Source organism: Aquila chrysaetos, chromosome 3, assembly GCF_900496995.4.
Source record: "Aquila chrysaetos chrysaetos chromosome 3, bAquChr1.4, whole genome shotgun sequence".
Taxonomy (NCBI): domain Eukaryota; kingdom Metazoa; phylum Chordata; class Aves; order Accipitriformes; family Accipitridae; genus Aquila; species Aquila chrysaetos.
The window spans coordinates 63,918,917-63,938,260 of NC_044006.1; the positions used below are offsets into that span (position 1 = coordinate 63,918,917).

At 36.2% G+C, this 19,344-nt stretch overlaps 1 protein-coding gene across 18 annotated transcripts in view; it reads right to left on the reverse strand.

Moving 5' to 3' along the window:
• The window catches only part of PARD3 (par-3 family cell polarity regulator), a 461,106-nt gene that overhangs the window by 344,332 nt on the left and 97,430 nt on the right, over positions 1-19,344 (reverse strand). The window lies entirely within an intron of this gene.

Below are 19,344 nucleotides of genomic sequence, written 5' to 3' on the forward strand. Positions count from 1 at the left end.
AGTTATCAAATGGACAACATCATGATCTAATTACACAGCAACAGAGGAAGAAGAAAAGGCTGAACAATTGTTATTAGTCCCAGCAGCCTCATCCGGGCTGTAACCTCGCAGTATTTAACAGATCAGCTTTGGTACAATATACTTGACATTTACATTTTCAAACGTATGTTCTATCCAACTGCCCTCACAATATTGGTTTAATTAAGATACAGAACATTACTGGCCAGAATCACTTCACTAAAAAGGCATATGTTAAATAGTCCTCTAACCAGTATAATATAACTGAGCTCTGTCACTCGCTTAAGTAGAAGAAAAATCAATATTCCCTCTTTTCACACTGTTTTCCGTATCACTCTGCACAATCAAAAGCAGCACCAGAAACGCATACCGAATGGTACCAGAGGAACATAAAGAATACACTGAGATTTAAGCATGATTTTAGAGCAGTGGGTTTATTAATTCAACATCTAACATGGCATTTAATCAAGGTTTAAAGCATTCATCTCTCCAAGTGAACAAAGACAGAAGTTACTGAACACCATTATCAATATGAAGAAAAAGCAATGTTGATACCCATTAAGCAAAGAAAGGCAAACATGACAAAAATTAAAGAGAAACTAAAGGTCAACATTATAGGATGGAAATCTAAATGCAAAACATGCATTCCAATCATTCCTACTGCTTTAGGTGCTACAGTCATGCTCTGCAGCAAGTGGCTCAACTCACAGGGTCGTATTACCACTCATAAATCTTCCTTACAATGAAAAATGCATACAACAGGAAAATGTACAAGTTACTATTCTTTTTTCCATGTCATAAGGAATTTTTCAGCAAACCTTATATGTTTACCACTCTCCTAGACAAGTAGGATAAGAAAAAAACATATTCGCTATAATGTTGCAAAAAAACCAGCAACAATGTATTGTTTTAGGAACAAAGACAGGTTTTCCTCAAAAACAATGTGTAAAAATGCCACAAAACACAAAGTAAATTAAGTAACTCTTTTTGGCAGTAAAAGATGTACATGTTTTACATAGAGGCATAGACCACTGCCTTCATAAGGGCAAAAACGCCCAAATATAACCAATACACAAGCTACTTCAGACTGGTATACTGACTGATAATGACACCAAATTAGCGTACTTAAAACAAGCTCCGTTTGTGAACCAACTCGTGCATTACAGAAGAAGAAAAGAGATGGTATTACTGTGCACGTGATAATGGGAGATTCTCTAGCACAAATACAAGAACTGGAGGCTCAAGACTGATTATCTCTGCCTAATGATATAAAGCCCCCTAGATTTAAAAATTGTAATGCTTTATTCTAGTTTTTAAAATCTCTGCCCAGGAAACATTCATTACAATCTGTTAAAACTTTCCAAAAAAATTTTAAGACCTTAAAAATCTTTCCACCTTAAATACTGATTCCTTTGATTTCTGCTCTTCAGCAAGAGAGAAACATAGTCTCTGTACACAAATTTCCTACTGCAAGTGTTTCTTGAGCTCTCATTAATGGACCCTTCTCCTCATTCCTAAAACACTGACACAGAACTCTCCTCACCTACCACCTATCTTCCAGAGGAACTCACAAAAATCATGACTAAAATTTCCTACTTTCTGATTTTAGTACAAGGAAAAGCCCCAAAATTATCTTTACTAAAACCACTCCAGAAGTCAGCATTAGAATTAAATTATGCCTTTGCCATATTGTGAGCATTCTAGTCATGAGAAGCTACACACATACAAAGTATTAACTTTTAGAAACTGAGGTGAAGGAAAACCAAATGCATACCAAAATCTTGTTCGAGTATATTAAAAATGCTCCTGTAACTCTATTATGACACACCATCATGCCAAAAACTGAATTCTGTACCTGGTGTTGAGCATCTTAGATTCTTCTTTTGAGGGCCAGCAGTAAGGGAGGTCAGAAGAGGTGAGCAAGATACCTACCCTAGAGCTATGAAATATGAATTCAAATAGTCATCAGGGTGAGTAAAGGGAGGTGAGAACAGTACTCATCATTCATGGGTCATCCAAATGTTCCTTCTGCAGCTTTACTTGCATCATAGCTAGCAAATAAACAAGAGGAGCCTGTAATCTTTAAAAGCCGACTCCATTTTCAACAATACAGCATGTCAATCCCATCCTTCCCCTACCATCCAAACAATCAACCTGCAATACCGGATCTCATGATCCAGTGTCAAATGCTCTAAAATGATGCCAACAGCTCATGGCAAACACTGCAAAAAGACTCACTCTGTACTGCAGCCTGAAGGTAGCAGGGCACATGTTTGAGCACCATACTCCACTCTTACAAAATGCTGTAAGAGCTGTTGCTCTTGCTGTAAGGAAATTGTGGGACTCAACTCAGAACCAGGAGAAAGAAACTGAGACAAACACACAAACTCAGAAGAAAATGAGAAAGTTTTCAACTTGGTTCCCTCTCAGTTTTACTCTTGAGAATATTTTTGTTTCTGCTTCCCCATGTCTGTGCCTTACCTGATGCACAGACTCTCGCCCGAGTATTCCTCTTATTAATATGTGTAGGAGGTTTTGTATTTTCTGCTGGGATCTCATTCAGAACACAACTTTTAAGAAAATTTTTTTATTAGTGACATGGATGGTTTTAATCCTGGATTGTTTTCATACACCATCTGAACCATGTAAAATAGTTCTCTACGGAAAAAGACATACAAATTTATCTCAAGACTTAACAGCTATAAAATATACTTCCTTTTAACAGCCAAAGAGCTAGGTTAAGGTCTCCTTTCTGCAGAGAATGTTAGTAATTTGCAGGTTAGCTCCATTTTAATTTGGAACAAATACTCAATATTAAGGAATACTATTAATAATTAATATTATTTTTAATTCTTATTTCTTTTCTAAAAGGCAACTGCCCTCCTGATCTAGGAGGATCAAGGTACTACAAACACTGAAAAACTTTGCATCTGTGAATCCAAAGTAGCCTAGCAAGTAGCAAGGAGTCAGCTGAACTGATAAGCAGGGAACTAGAACTCTTGAAAAGGAGCATTTGCTGCTAAGCACGAAGATAGCTTGCATATTTGCAAAACTAAAGAGTGAAAAAAAGAAATCTCACATTTTCACTCAAACATTTCTCACCAGCCACAGAAAGGACCACATTAACTATGGGCACAATTAGACTACTGGGGCCGAGTGAGTTACCACTCAATAGATGAGCTGTTTTTACTGACCAAGCATATACCCCTTGCCTGCTACAAATACCTTAATTTCACCATAAGAGTATAACAAAGAATGCATGTTTTACTTTGCCACTGTAATAGGCTCATCTATTCTTATCACAGGAGTACATCCTACTTGCCTCCCTGCAACCTCTTCTCCATGCTGTTTCTTTCAGGAAAGTGTTGGCTCCTTACCATTTCCAAGTTACCTGGTTGACTTGATAGTGTTTTGACTTTATAGCATTATAAGCATGTATTTTCCAAATATTATTTCCTAATAAGAAACTAAGGGACTGAACATTGCCCAGATATCTGCAGAATACAAACGTTGGCATATTTTGGACATTAAGAGGGCTGTGAAGACTAAGCACACCTGGTCCATAGCTGTGTTCAAAATATACAGCCACCTGCTGCAACAATGACCAGATGGTGGCAAGAGAAGGGACAGGAAACCAACTGTACCGACTAGGAAATCAATGTCTAGTCAAACTAAAAAGAATATAACAAACCCTGTTTTACAATGTGAAGTAGCGTTCAACAGAAAAATATAAAAAAGGACTGTGATAGTACAATGTGGGGGAAAAAACAGAAATGCAAAAAGACAAAGGCCACAGTTCCAGTACCTTCATTTCTTCTTGGGACCCACACCTAATCTAAAGAGAAGCTACAGGAGACAATGGTGGCACCATAAAGCACTAGAGATACCATTTCCTCTTTAGTTCTATGCTATGTTCATAATAAATTCAAAAAAAGAAGCTTTGCCAAACATTTTCAAGTAACAACTCCAAAGGATGTATTCCATATTCATTTATTGTGGTGTTTTGGGGGCTGTTTTGGTTTGGTTTTTTTCCCCCATACCTATCTATTATGTGCAAATCCAGATTCAATTACTTTAAGCATGCAACAAATTCAGACGAGGATACAGTTTAAAGATATCTAAGTCTACAGGCATCAGAATAATTCACTCATTAGCAACATGTAATATGCTTTAATAAATTACATTACTTGATTCTGATTTTTATTAAAATCATAGTGAAAAGTAAAGTGAGAATTAAATTATCTCCTGCTTATTCACAATTGCCATTTTATTGGTCTGTTACTAGACTAACACTGCTATAGTTACAGAAATTATTTTCTATTGTTTTATTGTATAAACTAGCCATAAGCATTTTACAGTGCTACAGAAGCACTTTGTTGTGCAGCTTTTACTTTTAACCTGATTTCTCGCTCTTTGGGATGTAAGAGGATGTAAAGAAGATAAAGCAGGGTCACACATCAACGACCCACCATACTACAGCTTGTGTGTTAAAGAGAGTGGTAGGAGCTCAGTGATATGAAATATTTAGGTCTCTTGAAAAGATACTAAAGTCTATTCCAGACTCAGAGGAGGAAATATACGCATTTCCAGCATATTTAATAAGTGTAATTATTGGAGTCCTTAGAAGTTAGGGTGATAAAAAGCTACATTTATCTTTTCCAGCACATTAGTGTACAATTACAGCTGGCCTAAAAATACACCAAGTCACTTATAGTTGAAAAGATCAAAAATGGTATAACTTCAGTAACTTGGTTTATTTTTACGCCAGTCTTAAAAAGATCAAGAATTTCACTACATTAGGGAAAAATATAATTGCTGTTGGTAGTCAGACACATTTTCTTGAACTGAAGACTAAAGCTAGGAACTTACAAAAAATTATTTTAAATAGATCATGAAATAATCTCCAATTTATGCAACTTGTCGATAAAAGACAATTCCTTGATTAACTCAGCCAACAATGGTGAAACTTTCTTTTTGGAGGGCATACAGGCAAATTAGACCTCTTATTCTTTGAAATCACTGTTTTAAAAAGAGTCGATATTTTACTCTACATTTTCTCACTGTATCTAATGAAAGAAAATGCATCTTTATGTATGTTTAAGCATACTACTGCTAAAACAAACTTGCAATGAATTAACATAATTAGTAGAGAAACTAAGTTTTCTCCCCTGCTTGTGTAGGTGAATACACAGAACAGACTGATATCTCCCATTGCGAGTGTGGCTAAGTGTTTCTAAGCAACCTTGCTCCGTCATCTTCTGTGACAAAAACAAGTGAAGAGTTTGAACTGCAGTCTGATAGAACTGTGAATACTAATGACTAACCACAAACAAAAAAAAAAAAAAAAAAAAAAAGGCATCTCATCAATTGATTTCTGAATGGAACATAAAAGAAACCACAATTACAAAAATACTTAAACTTGTATTACATTAAACTGAAAATTCAAACAATTAAATTTAAGCGTATCTTCAGTAACTATGTAAGAAATAAGAATACAGATTTCAAACAACCAAATCAGGTAATTCTTTTTTTCACATGCATCTCTTCTGCAGCACAAAATATCCATGAACATAACCATTCCCAAAATCTGCAAGCACACAAATAGAGATGGCAACATTTCTTAGCCAGAGAACTTAACTTCAATCCTGTTACCACTTCTGAATAGCCAACCCACAACTCACATCAGCAGAAAATTAGTTGCTTTGACCTCACCAGCCAGATGCATCAGCCAGATGCATCATGCATCATCACGCAATAGTATGGGAAATGGAAATGCTGAAAGCAGCATACTGCTATTCTACCCGCAAAATTAGCTTGAAGTTATATAATGGTTACACATTTTCAGAAATTTCGTTTTGACAGACTTGCAGGAACTACAAAGTACAGTAACAGGTCAGAAATTTGTGTACTATTCCTTGTTCATCCACTCCAAATTTTGTCTAATGCATAAGAAACATGGTGGGGGGGGGGGGAAGCCACGTGTCTTTTTACAATCATATGTTCTGTGGTTGTGGGGGGGATTACACATACCAATTCTCAGTACCACTACTCAATTAACAACTCAACAAAACAGAACCCCATTCTTTAGAAGAGCGGTAATTATATTGCTTAGGCACTAAAAATGTCTCTCAAAAAAGACTATTTTTCCAGAAAATAAAGCAAGCTTTGACAGTTTAATGCTTACTAAAAATCAGAAAAAATTATGACCACTGTCACAGCCTCTTGGCCTAAACAACATGTATAGATTATTAATATTTTGTCTTTTAAGGACAAAATCTCTGTGTTTAACTGTACCTAAGTTACCGCCTCCTCTCTACCACTGCAATTTCTCCAAGACAAAATGAAAACAAACTGCAAACCATCAGTAGTTAAAGAACTTTCTAAAAAGGAATCTGAAACCTTACTGCCAAGTATAAAAAGCAAGTACAAGACAAGAATATGAAAATTAAGGACACATAGACTCAATTTTCATTCCTATGCCAGAACACCATGGTGCACACAGGTTTGGCCAGAGCTCATTAGGTGCAAGCATTAGTCAGAGAATCTCGTGCATTAGGTTGATGCTCGCGCTGCTGTACCATCTGTACAATGAGCCGGCGGTTGCTTGCCACCACCAAATACACAGCTAAAAGCAAGATCTTCACCATGAGCAGAAAGTGTGAATAGATTGAGATGCCAACCTCTACGTATTTAGCTTTAACCATCTTGTTCCCAAATAGAATTCAGAAAATTATTAAATTAAAGTACCTGCTAAAGCAAGCACCCATCTTGCATGCACTGTTCCTGTAGCCTTTGTTCAGTTACATCTTTCATATTTTAGGAATAGACAACAAAATTTAACTAATCCTCTTGTAACTGTTGGCATAACCCACTTCCCAGCCAAAAAAAGACAGTAGCAAATCCTTGTTTAAAACTATTTTGCATTGGTGTTTTTACTTGTGAAGTTTTCACCATAATTCAATAGTTACTATATGATGACTTTAGTGAATGCTAACATAAAACTTAGTAATACAAGTACCGATCACAATTGTATGTGCAAAAATTGCTTAAGTTCTTAGAGTTGTAAGGATGTCCAGTATATCATACATTTAACTATATATTGGCTGATCTCAATAACAGGGTTGAAAATTAACATAAATCAATTATTAACAAATTAAATTGTGATTTTATTTTAATACTATAATAAATGGGTCTCTGACATTTTTCCAGGCCAAAAAATACAATTTTTTTTCCACAACCTCCCTTGGGCGTTTTCTGTTTAATACAACCTTGGTGATGTGAATGTTGCTATGTTAACCCTGCAGACCTAGAGTCTTTGAGTCTGGCTTCATCCCAGGCACTCTCAGGCAACGCACCAAAGACATGAAGCACAAGATTTGTTGAAATCACAGATGTCGTGCTACAGCTTCTTTAGAGGCTTTGCTTTTGCTCAACTGACATCTGAAGAGAAAGGATTTAAGGACAGCCACAAAGTAGCTAAAAATGGATTTTGCATACACAAGATTTGCCAATGGCCTGAAAATTCAATCTACTGTATTATATAAACATAAGAGATACAGTCCTAATACTGTTTTTTTGGAACAGCTAATAGATCTTTACCAGGTAGCAGAGATTTTCGGTATATTTTCTACAGCAATATGTAGGACAACAAAGCACTCTGCTGATGTAAGAATATGAAAACATCATTTCAAATGTATGGCAAATTGAAAATAAGCAAGCTCTGGAATAAGCTTTTATATATATTATTATATATTATACATTATTATATATTATAAATATTTATTTTTTTCACTAACAAAATTATATATGAAACACTTATTCACATTAAAAAAATCTTCCTTCCACCACAGTATCACTAAAGAGTAAATTGAAATACTGTAAAAAAATACTTTATAAGAACACAAGGCATAAATATCAGTAACATATGAAAAAGTTCCCTTACAGTTGTTAGTTTTATGCAACATTACCTAGAGATTGATAGCTAAGTTATCCAATTGATCTGCTCTCCAAAACTGAAAGCAATACAGACTAGACAGAGAGAAAATGCTTAATGAATTAATAAACTGTGAAATCACAATCTCATTACCATTTTGCTATTCTTTTCCCACACTGCATAGGATTGCTCTGACAGTAATGGGGACTCTAGCCAAGGAGCCATGAACCTGGCACTAAGGGTGCAGTGAGGTTTCCTGGTATATAAAAGTGAAAGAACAAACTAGTGGCTGGACTTCTAAAACATTTCTTTTCCCATAAAACACCTAATGAAGCTGTCTCTAGGAGAAGACTGCTGATAAAATTATAAATCATCTTCTTGGCTCCAACAGAGGTCACCTGAAAGGTTCTCAGCATCTCTCAGATGAGACTTCTACAGAAACTGGTGTCATCTTTGACAAAGTGATGCTAAGAACCATGAATAAAAAAAGCAAGTCAGGATTTGAAGTGAGAGATAGATAACTTTTATTAGACTACCCAGTTTAAAAAAAAAAAAAAGAGAGAGAGAGAGATGATGTAATGAAAGTTTTTGGCATACATAAACCCTTCCCCAAGTGTGAAGCAAAATCCAGGCTTTTAATAGAATGCAGAACATTGCATAAGCATAAATAAACCTCACTTCTCATTTTAAATTTCTATACAGAATAAAGTAGGGATTTTTTCCATTAGGTAAATTTCATTTTGTAACACTTCATTAGTCCAAATAATGAACAGGTTATGCAAGAGCACACAAGAAAGCTTACAAAACAATAAAAACTCTTCCGGAAGGGTTTCTACTTTTCCACACTAAAGAACACAACCTGGGATCCCTTCTGCCGCACCACAGAAACGCGCATTTACGCGGAGGCATGAAGTCGTTCTCCACCCCAACCGTTTCACATCTCTTTGCCGAGGTCCAATTGCCATTCTCTCCACAATCTCCAGAGCTCTTGGACATAATTACGCCTCACAGGAAAAATGATCTTAGAAATCACATTTCAAGTCCTTTCTCTTCCTTGCCTTGCTCTGACTCACTATAGATGGCAAACAAGATAGGATTAACCAAAGAGGCTCAACTATATCTTGCAGTTAGGAGATAATCACCAATTACTGCTTCAGACAAATCTGATTTAGCCTTACTGCAAAAGAAGAATTGTATGATGGGGAGAGAAAGGGGGAAAGAGACCTTAAGATTTTGATAAAGCAAACTGATTTTCCGCTAAGAAAATCAAATTTTATACTTGAAGCGTTCTCTCCTGATTAATACCACTATATTTTCTGAAGAAATTCTAAACTAAATCGAGTTATTGATCAATTGGGGTTTTTATTCAATTCACTGCTGGCACCCATTTCTCTTTATCTAAGTATTTATATAATAAAAATAATAATAAATGGTCATCACCATGAAAGCTGAGTGCCTTACAAATTCTCAGAGGAATGTAATAAATGACTTCCTTGTTTCATTGAAAGCCTTGTCTAAAGTGAGTTTCTTTATAATTAGATGCATACACCATAAATAAGAAATACACACTGATTTGCACTGTTTGATAAGAAATACCTTGTTTCACAGTATAACTCATTTCTATCAAAAATCACTATGTCTTTAATTCTACTTAAATCTGACATTTACTTTCATTGCATATCTTCACATTATGAAGAACAAAAGGAAAAACAAGCAATATTTGGGGGATATTAACATCTGTTCTTCCTAAGATATACATTTAAATAAAGGAATGAAGGTTTAGAGGAAGAATTTACAGATCACTATTACAAGCCAGTTGTTACAGATAACTTCCCAAAGGAATCACAAATACTTTCAGCGAAGTTATGGATACCTCATCTTTGGAGCAACAGAGTTGTGGATGCCCCATCATTGGAAGTGTTCACAGTCAGGTTTGACGGGGCTTTGAGCAACCTGATCTCGTGAAAGATGTCCCTGTCCATGGCAGGGGGGTTGGACTAGATGATCTTTGAAGGTCCTTTCCAACCCAAACCATTCTATGATTCTATGATTTTGTTTTATCACAACAGATTTTAAACTTCTATGACAGCAAGAGCCTTTCGAAACCACTGGTTGTTGAAAATGATTATGGAAGCCTACCAATCCAGTAATGACAGAAAGAGCAGCCCAATACTGCCCATCTACACTCCAGGGCAGAAATCTGGGAAATTTGGGTCAGGAGAGAAAAGTAACAGCACATGTTAAAACTTTAATAAAAGTATATAAAACTTCCATTGTCTACAAAGATGTTCACTTCATCTTCTCCACGTTTATGAAGGTGTCTTCCAACGGTGGACTTGGCTATGCAAAAATAAACCTCCCAGACATAACTGTTAGAAACATTCCTCACATACATGATCAATCATTGGACTAAAATTCCCAGAATTCATAAACAGTATTATAGTCTTAACTGCCTCCTTGAAACCAAGCAAAAAATAAGCAGCATGCTGTAAAGGAGAGTATATCATAGATAATGAGATTCCACAGGTGTACCTTTAATTTTACACTGTTCTGATGCAATACATATTTATCAAATTAGAGGAAAACCAGTAAATAGCAGCAGATTCACTGACTGAATGAGCTGGGAAGATCTGTATGGGGGCAAAATTATCTTCCAATTCTAAAATAGGCTTTAATATACTATTGAATGTACTAATATACATACAAGGTACAAAAACCCATTATCGTTTTCACCAGACACATAATTCCTATTTATGATACACGATGTTGTGTATCATCTGTAATCACCAATTTAGATTATAAAAACCCTCAAGCAGTGGAACCAATAAATCATAGAATAGCTTAGAGCTATTAGAAAACATTAATTCTATTCTCAAAGCTAAATTACATTTCACAATTTCTATCAATGGGTTTGAATGGAACCTTGAAATGATTAATGTTTTATCAGAGATAGCACAGACAGCAAACACAGAGGCTGCCATTTAGAATTTAATGCTGGTACTGTGTTAGTGACCAAGTAAAAACTGATAGACTTATCACCAGTCCCAGCACTGTTGAGCACAACAGATTGCAAAAGTAAACCATGGATTTGTAATTAAGTCTGCAAGCTAGCAGGCTCAATATTTGGTGGTCAACGCGAGCTATTGCTAGCCACAACTCCATAACAGACCCAATACACTTCTGCCAGGGAAAACTTGTAATTGGTATCAGCATAATTGAAATGTATGCATTTAATTCAGGTGTCTGAACCAAGGCTCCCTCTGCTGTCAGATGAACTTTCCAAAAGGTGACCCAGAGCACTCCTAGACAGTGTTCTCCATCTACTATGTACTCATACTCCCAATATAAGAATAAAAACAATTAAGTCAAGTACTGCAACTATTCCTGTAAATGCTCCCCATTCAAGAGCAAGGTTGCACAGAAAAGAATGTCAGACCTTTCTGTCCAGACACCTGCTACAACAAAGTGAAAAAGCAGCAGCATTTTAATACAGAAGTGAGGTATTGGCACCCCAGGCTTGGGGACAATTACAGTTGTGGTAAGAGACTGAAAAACGCAGTAAAGCAAAGATCAGAACATTACCTCTATAGTATCTTCATTCAACCTTTCCCAAAATTTGTATTTAAATACAGTGACCAAGCTGTACAGCATATGGTTAACATGACCAGCATAGAGAAAGTATAATAGTCAGGTGTCACAAATAGTGAGTTTTACTTGGAGGAAAGAGGCAAAATTTAAACATGCAAAAATAGGAAGATAAGTGATCCTGTATCACAAGATTAAAAAACCCTAAAATCTATAAACTCTGAAGTAAGCCACCTGAAGAGGAACAAGACATCTCCAAAGAGCTAACCATCATTTGCTACAAGCCTCAGTAAAGCATCTAACAACAATGCAAGTGGAGGCTGTTTCCCAAACTTTAGAATACGCTATGGAGGATCCATCTTTATAACTAAACAGACTACCAATTAGTTCATTTAAGGAAAATATAGATAAATGTATACGCATAATGCATATAAAGAGAGAAACACCATATTGTGGAAAAGCTGATGGATAAGAGTATTGTTAAGAATGAAAAAGTGTATTTTGTTTAAATTAAAAATGCTTTCTTCCTTCTCTGTTTCAAAAAGAAAATTGAACTTACTGTAGCAATAAATTATGTATTATCCCGAAATCACCTGTCAGTATTTTTCCTGGAGAAAAAGAAACAAAATAAAGCCATATTTAGAAGATTTTTATCATTAATTTCTCTCATATGAGCAACTTGTGTCTGTATTACCTGTGTATAAAGATCTCTTCAAAATCAGTAGTAAATTTTATTGTTCATTTTCTCTCCCCACAGAAGGATTTATTTATATGGAAGTACAGAATGGGCTTTGTTTAGTTTTGTATTTGCCTAAAACTGCCACTATTTTTAGTTGTGCTGTGTTTTCAGTAAAACTTCTATTAACTTTTTCTCCCCTCACTGGAATTAGAGATTAAATCTTGTCACTTCTCTAAAGCAAAAAGTAAATTGCTCTCAACAAAAGGATTTCATAGATAGTGCAAAAGACCTTGTTAGAAAAGAAAAATCAATTAGGAGAGGGAATAATCATGGAGATCATCTTCCCATTTAAAACAACGATACAGCTGAGTTGATCTTCCTACTTCTCAAATTCCTTCTCCAAAGGACTACTTAAGAAAGCTTACAGGGGAACTGGGTAGAGGAAATAGTACCAACAAAATTAGGTTTGACTGTGTTAATTAACAGCAAGTTTGACTAGTTTATATCACAAGCTGGTGAGAAAAGTTGGATTTTCATTCTAATCTGAGATCGATCTGGTTAAAATGCTTTAGTCAGCTGTGAATTATATTTTAATCAAATAGGTGCTAGTGTTTTACTAGAAGACACGTTTTTTAAAAGATAAGACCTCTACTAAACATGGAAGGAAGCATCTCTTTTGCCCTTGTAAAGTGCCAGCATTACAGGTCATAACTCAGAAAAAATAAACAGAGGAGGTATGCTACTAGATTCCTTCTGAACACCAAGCCCTCCCCAGATCAAGAAGTCTGTATCTGAAAAGCTCTTGATGCAACTATACATTTCTGTTCAATCAGACCATTGGCAAAAATGTATTGATAAAAGGATTACTAGTAAAAACAATTCTTTGCGATTCACTGCTGTGTTCACCAACTCCTTGGCTAACAGCCATCCCCCTATAAATGATTTAGATAAGAAAAAAGTCTACCATTTTCTGTAGTTGTAGAGGGCTTAAAAGACCTGCAGTAGCAGGAATCTGAGAGTTAGTTTGTTTTCCATCACAGGGAAATTAATAGGTAAGCCAAAGATTCATAAATGATAATTTTCATCCAAATTTGCTAGTTTGAATAAGGTTATCACTCTAAATACAGAAAGGGGAGGAGAAAAAAATAACACGTCTGGCAAACGGAGGTTTTTGTGAAATTACTCTATTGCTGCTCTTTCTCACAGCGGTGCAAGAAAGCCAAGATTAATTTCTTTTAACTTTTTATTATTGTTTACTTCCACTGGTCCCTTCCCTCATGTCTTTTTTCTTCTTTCATTACCCAGTTTCCTTCCCTAGTCAAACATCCATCCAGACTGCCAACACACTTTCCTTCCTACCCTTGTTCCAGCACATCTGTAGTTTCAGAGCCGTTCGGTAGGAAAAAGTGGTGTGAGTCAGTGTATTTCAGTCCCAAAGCAGCCCTTCCAGTGCCCACTGTCCACAACTGATGTCCTGTATTGCTAAAACTGGCCAGTTGCCTCCAGCCTAAATAAATATCTGGACAATAGAGCTGCTGTTAAAACCTGACCTCCTGCAAACAATCCTGTTCGGTAGCCTGTTATACAGAAACTCAAACTCCAATTGTTTAAGCTTAATTTAATGGGAATAATTCCCACAAAGTTTTTTTGTTACAAAAAAACTGATTTTTTTTTCTCCTAATGTGTAATTTTGTGGATTTGCCTCTTTTTTTCAGTCCTCTAAGATTAGACTGAAGTGCTTATTGTAGTTTACCTCTTTAAACTTAGAAGGTTCCTTCAAGCTACTTCCTTAGCCCATTCTCTATACCAGAAGGACTGATAGCAAGTCGCAAAGCATTTCTGAAGGGGACAGTAAAAAATGAAGTCACGACTGAAATAGAGACCCCCTGTCAGATCACATATGAGTTTTCTAAATAAATGATAACCATCTCTGAAGACCAGAATATCTCTTCTGGTCATAAAAATCAAAGCCAAACCAAGAGACAATACAGACTTTTGGTTTCAGCATTATGATTACTTTTGTAAAATGCCTTGTTGCCATTTGTTTCAGTACATCTCATCTAAGTATTAAATAGCTGCACTGCATTTGGCATACTAAGCCTTTCTGATTTACACTAGTTATATTAATTTTAAAGTAATAAACCCAAGCAGAAAAAGTCACATTTCTTTTGTTCAGGAAATAAAACTGCTTTCAGCAGTAGTCAATCCATATAGATTACTTAGTGGAAATCTAACTGTAATCTTGTTTTACTGGATCTCCTAGAAAGACTTCAGCTTTAAAAGAAAATCAGCTTCCAAGAAACAGTAAGACTGACAGTTTATGTAAGAATTTAAGAGACAATAGCGTAACCTAGAACATACATGTCTGTGTGTGTATATATATATGTACAAAATATCTACATACATGTCATATAGGCACTATTATCACCTATTTAAAGATGAAGGGGAAACTGTGTAACATATGTAGGCACAGAATCATATAAAAGAGATTTTACTGTACACACATTTGTATAGCTCAGTTAAGGCTGTTCTTGCAAAAACAAGGATTTCCTTAGAGTTTCAAAAGCCCCAAAGGAAACAGACAGTGTAAGTTCAAATACAAGGCAAAATTAACAATTAAATAAAAAATTCATAAAACATATTTAAAGATAAGGAGTAAGGAAATGATAAATTCTTTTCCATCCAATTTCATAAAAAGGAAGTGGAATAGAGGCATTTGTAATGCCAAGAAGTTAAGCAGATGTATGAAAAACATCAGTAACTTAAAGGTCATAACAGGATGCTGGAAAACATTTTTTTTTTTTTTCTTTCCCTCCACAATTAGAATTCAGCAACAATATGTAATGAGTCCTTGGTCAAGTTATTATTTTGACTGGTAATACCATAACTTCCGGACAAACTAAAATTTATATAAGGTAGAGCTAAGAAGAGTCTGACACATATCCCTCAACTCTCCGGTCTTCAGTGAGGAAAAAATGGAAACAAGAAGCGTTTTATCTTCTAATAAGGTGGCTTTACTCCCTCCCTTTTCAAAATCCTCAACAGCTAGCTGCACACAACATTAGCAACACCTCTACAAGCCTGGAAGCCTGGGAAAGTGCCAAGACGGATCTGTTTCCTATTGCAATCATCTCAGCCCACTCAAACCCAGATTCAGCAAAGCATTTAATACTCAAGGTTAAATTTCAGTTTAAATAGTCACAATGAAATGAACATAACTGTTGCCTGTCCAAGTTCTTTACTGAAATGTGTCTACAGGGAGGAAACCACCTATTTTATGGATACAGAAAAGCATGGAAGTCTTCTTTAAAAAAAAGAAGACAGCAGGAGTATGCATGAGTAGAGGAACTGCTCAGCATGCAGGGTATTCTCCAAAAGCATCCACCATTACGCAAAAAATAGAAGCCATAGAAGGCCCTAACTGTCAATAATACTAAACTATGGTTATGAAGTTCACAGTCTCATTAGTTTGGGCAAAACTAAAGCTGCTAAGCTAAGGCTTAATAACATACGTTTTAATTATATTTAGTTGGGAAAGCAACAGTGCCTCACCCCAGTTGGAGAAATAATATTCATTGCACATTTGCTTAGAAAAGACAATTTTTCTGATACTGTGTGGTTGTAGGTTGAACAAATGATGTTTTAAATCACAGCAGTGATTTTTTTGTTTCCATCTTCTACTGCAACCTCCCTCAGTTGTGCAACCCACACCTCTGACCCACTCGGCAGGTCAGGAATGGGAAAAAAAATACCCCAAATTTGCCCCTAGTTAGAGTAGTGACACTGCAGCGTTTGAGGCACAAACGGTTTAGAGCGACTCTTCTCCTTCGAAGTTGGACACAAAATAAGACCGTTTTGGCCACTTTCAGAGGTCACGTGAAGCTCCTCGCTCCCAAGGACAAGAGCTGGGATACATGGCAAGTACAGTACTGCCTGACACATAGCATGGTATTTACATTTTCATGCAGACATCAAATAAATGAAAATGACCTATTTTAAAAGTGTTATCTGTTTCCAGCCCTGAGAAAGGCAAAAATATATGGTCTTTCTTAATACGATGGTTTAAAAAAAAAAAAAAAACATCCACATGCTTTGTATTTTTGAATGATGATGATGCTTTTGCCCAAAAAAAAAAAAAAAAAAAAAAAAAAAAAAAAAAAAAAAAAAAATTCTGAGATAATTTATTTAGGAAATATATTTTCATTGTCTAGACTCAAATGACAGAGTAACAGATGTACCATGGCCTGTCTGAGGCTGCAAACAGAGGGTGTTTACAGAGGGGCCTGGGAGTCACCCTGCATCCACACCTGAGCATTGCCTGCTGGGGTGCTGGCGCTGGAAGGAACTGTTGAGAATCGGGCTCAAAAAATGCTTCTTCCAAGCAGAACAGGCCTCCTAACCAAGTTTTTGCTCATGGGTCCCTCAATTAAAGCTTCCACAGTGACTAACATAGGCCTGGAGGCCACAGAGCAGGACCTGATCCTAGAGGCCACGCATAAGGCACCGCACCACAGCCAGGCCAGCCTGTGATGGATGGGGAAAGACCCCTGACACTGCTAGTCGGAGCTTCCTTGCTTTTATCCATTTATTTGCTTGACTCAGTATTATCTGAGAGCACGTTTGAATTTAATTTCCTTTGGTTTTAACAAGCACATCTTCTAAAAGAAAATCACATTTAGAAAAAGCCCACTATCTGGTGCTCACAGATAAAATCTCAGCCAAGTGCACAAGACAGCTCTATTCATGACACCACAGCTTTCCCCCCCCCAACATCAATACAATGTCCCTGCAAGCGTTTCATACGCTCCCAACCCCAGCATGGCTTCCGCCAAACCCACACAAGGTCAATAAACCCTCTTCTCTAAGTAAGCCACGGGGTGGCAGAGCCCTCATTAGTGGAGCACCCACCAAGCCAGCATATTTAAAGATCTTCTGAGGTATACTCCATTATCCCAGAGAGGCATGAGGATGGAAGCGCAGACACCCAGCAAAGCAATATCTAATAAAACCAATGGTCAAGAATCAGAAACAGTAGCAGCAGAGAGAAAAGTCACCCAAAGAAACATTCTGCACATGGGCAGAAATCCACTCACATGCTTAAGTTTTTTATGCTTTTGTATGGTTGCCAACGATGCACTCCTTTTTCCTTATTAAAAGAAGAAATATTTAAGCTTATTACATTTCTAGGTGTCAGAATACGTAACAGAATATGCTGGACTAGAGATTTAGGCCCCTACACAAAACAACCTGAGTATACATACCCCAAAACATTTTGGTTCATTAAGCCTGAAATAGAAGCATTTGTACAATCCATTCTAGATAAAAATTCAAAGATACCATGGGAAAGTAGTCAAGTTAAGACCTGTCAACTCGCACTGAGAAAACTGAAACAGAGGCGATTCTCTTATTACACACTGTATTAAATATTTTCTTCCTCTGAGTTATAAAAACCTGTCAAAGCAAATTTTTTTGTTAGCAATACACTACTATAAATTACCTACCACATATTTAAAACATATATATACACACAAGTTAGGTTTTCCATAAATATCTGTTCCAGATTTTTTTAGTTTTAATGTCTCACACAATAGACAGATGCACAAACCATTTTTCTATTGCTGTACAACCTCAAATACAATAAGTCTTTATGGCCTGAAATATGAGCTTTTAACAACATCTGTGCAGCTAGAAAATATAACTCAGCTTCCTAATCACTGTAGGGAATAAGAGTCTTTTCAAAAGTACTACCTATTGTAAATACATATTAGTGGCACAATGTTAAAATGATTATATTTTTATTTAATTACAATCCACTCTACATGGCAGTTCACGTAGCCTAGATCACAATTAATCTTGATTAGTGAAACCTGCAGCATACTACTGCTCAGAGTAATCAGGATGATTACACAACATATGATCTTTATGTTTCTGTTTTGTCTCCACAGTGGTTATCAGATACTTATCAATTTTCTAGCCCGGAAGAAAGTTTAGACAGGATGGCAACACGGGAACCAGCTAACCTGAATGCATTTGACTTTGGCTGCAGAAAAGCCATGAAGACCAAACAGATTCTTGCTGGGTTTTTTATTTTTATGGTTTTTGAAAAATCAAGTTTGAAACAGTTCATATTTCATAAATAAATCCTCTGCTAAAATGAACACAAGCAAAAATACTATGATCAGCTAGCTGCCATAAACTACCTGCACTGAAGGAACCTATAGAAATTGATTCTTTATAGAGAACAGCAAGTTTTAGTACCCTGTTTAATTTAGATTATAAACTTTCCCCTAAGGATCATCAGTTTGTTAGGGGCATGTTCATTTTATTTGCCTCTTATGCCAAGCACAGCAGACACTTTTACTAACAGTAGCTCAAACTGATGCTCATGACAGCAGGGCAGAAAAAAGAAGTAAATCTTTTCAAAGGAGAGGAAGGGAGGGCAGAGACTAGGACTGGATAATAAAAAGTCCTGGGCAAGAAGAACGAGGAACTGGAACTATACAGATAAAAGAACCGAGACAAAAGCAAGGCAAGATGGGAGGGGCTGGAAGGGAGCAAGTGAAATACATACAACTCAGTAGAAAGGGGCAGAAAAGTGTTCAGCAGCCTACCCTCATGCTCTCCCATAGCCAATAACTGAAAACATTCCTTTTATGTACAGCACTGGTTAAACATGTGGATTATCTCTTGCTTACCTGCATGCAAAGTGCGACTGAGGGAAATACCATACTTCTATGCATTATGGCATTAGCAGAGGTTTGGGCAGCAGAACTAAACTCTCAATAATCAGCTGAAGCCATGTGTGGTTTCCAGTTTGCATTTCACAGCCACAAGAAATTACACCCAAAGAGGAAAAGACTTATAAAATACTATATGGAAATTAAAAATGTACATATAGAGCTTTAATTCCAGCACTGCTTCATGGGGAATGCTTCATTTGGTTACTTAATTATTATTTTAATCATATTTTGTAATTATGAACATTCTACACGACCACCTATGGATTATTATACATGCAGACTAATTTTGCCAGAGTCTGAAATTTTCAAGTGTATATACACATCTATATGTATACGTTATGTATTATGAAAGTATGAAATACTTGTTCTTGAAATCAGAGAATAAATAT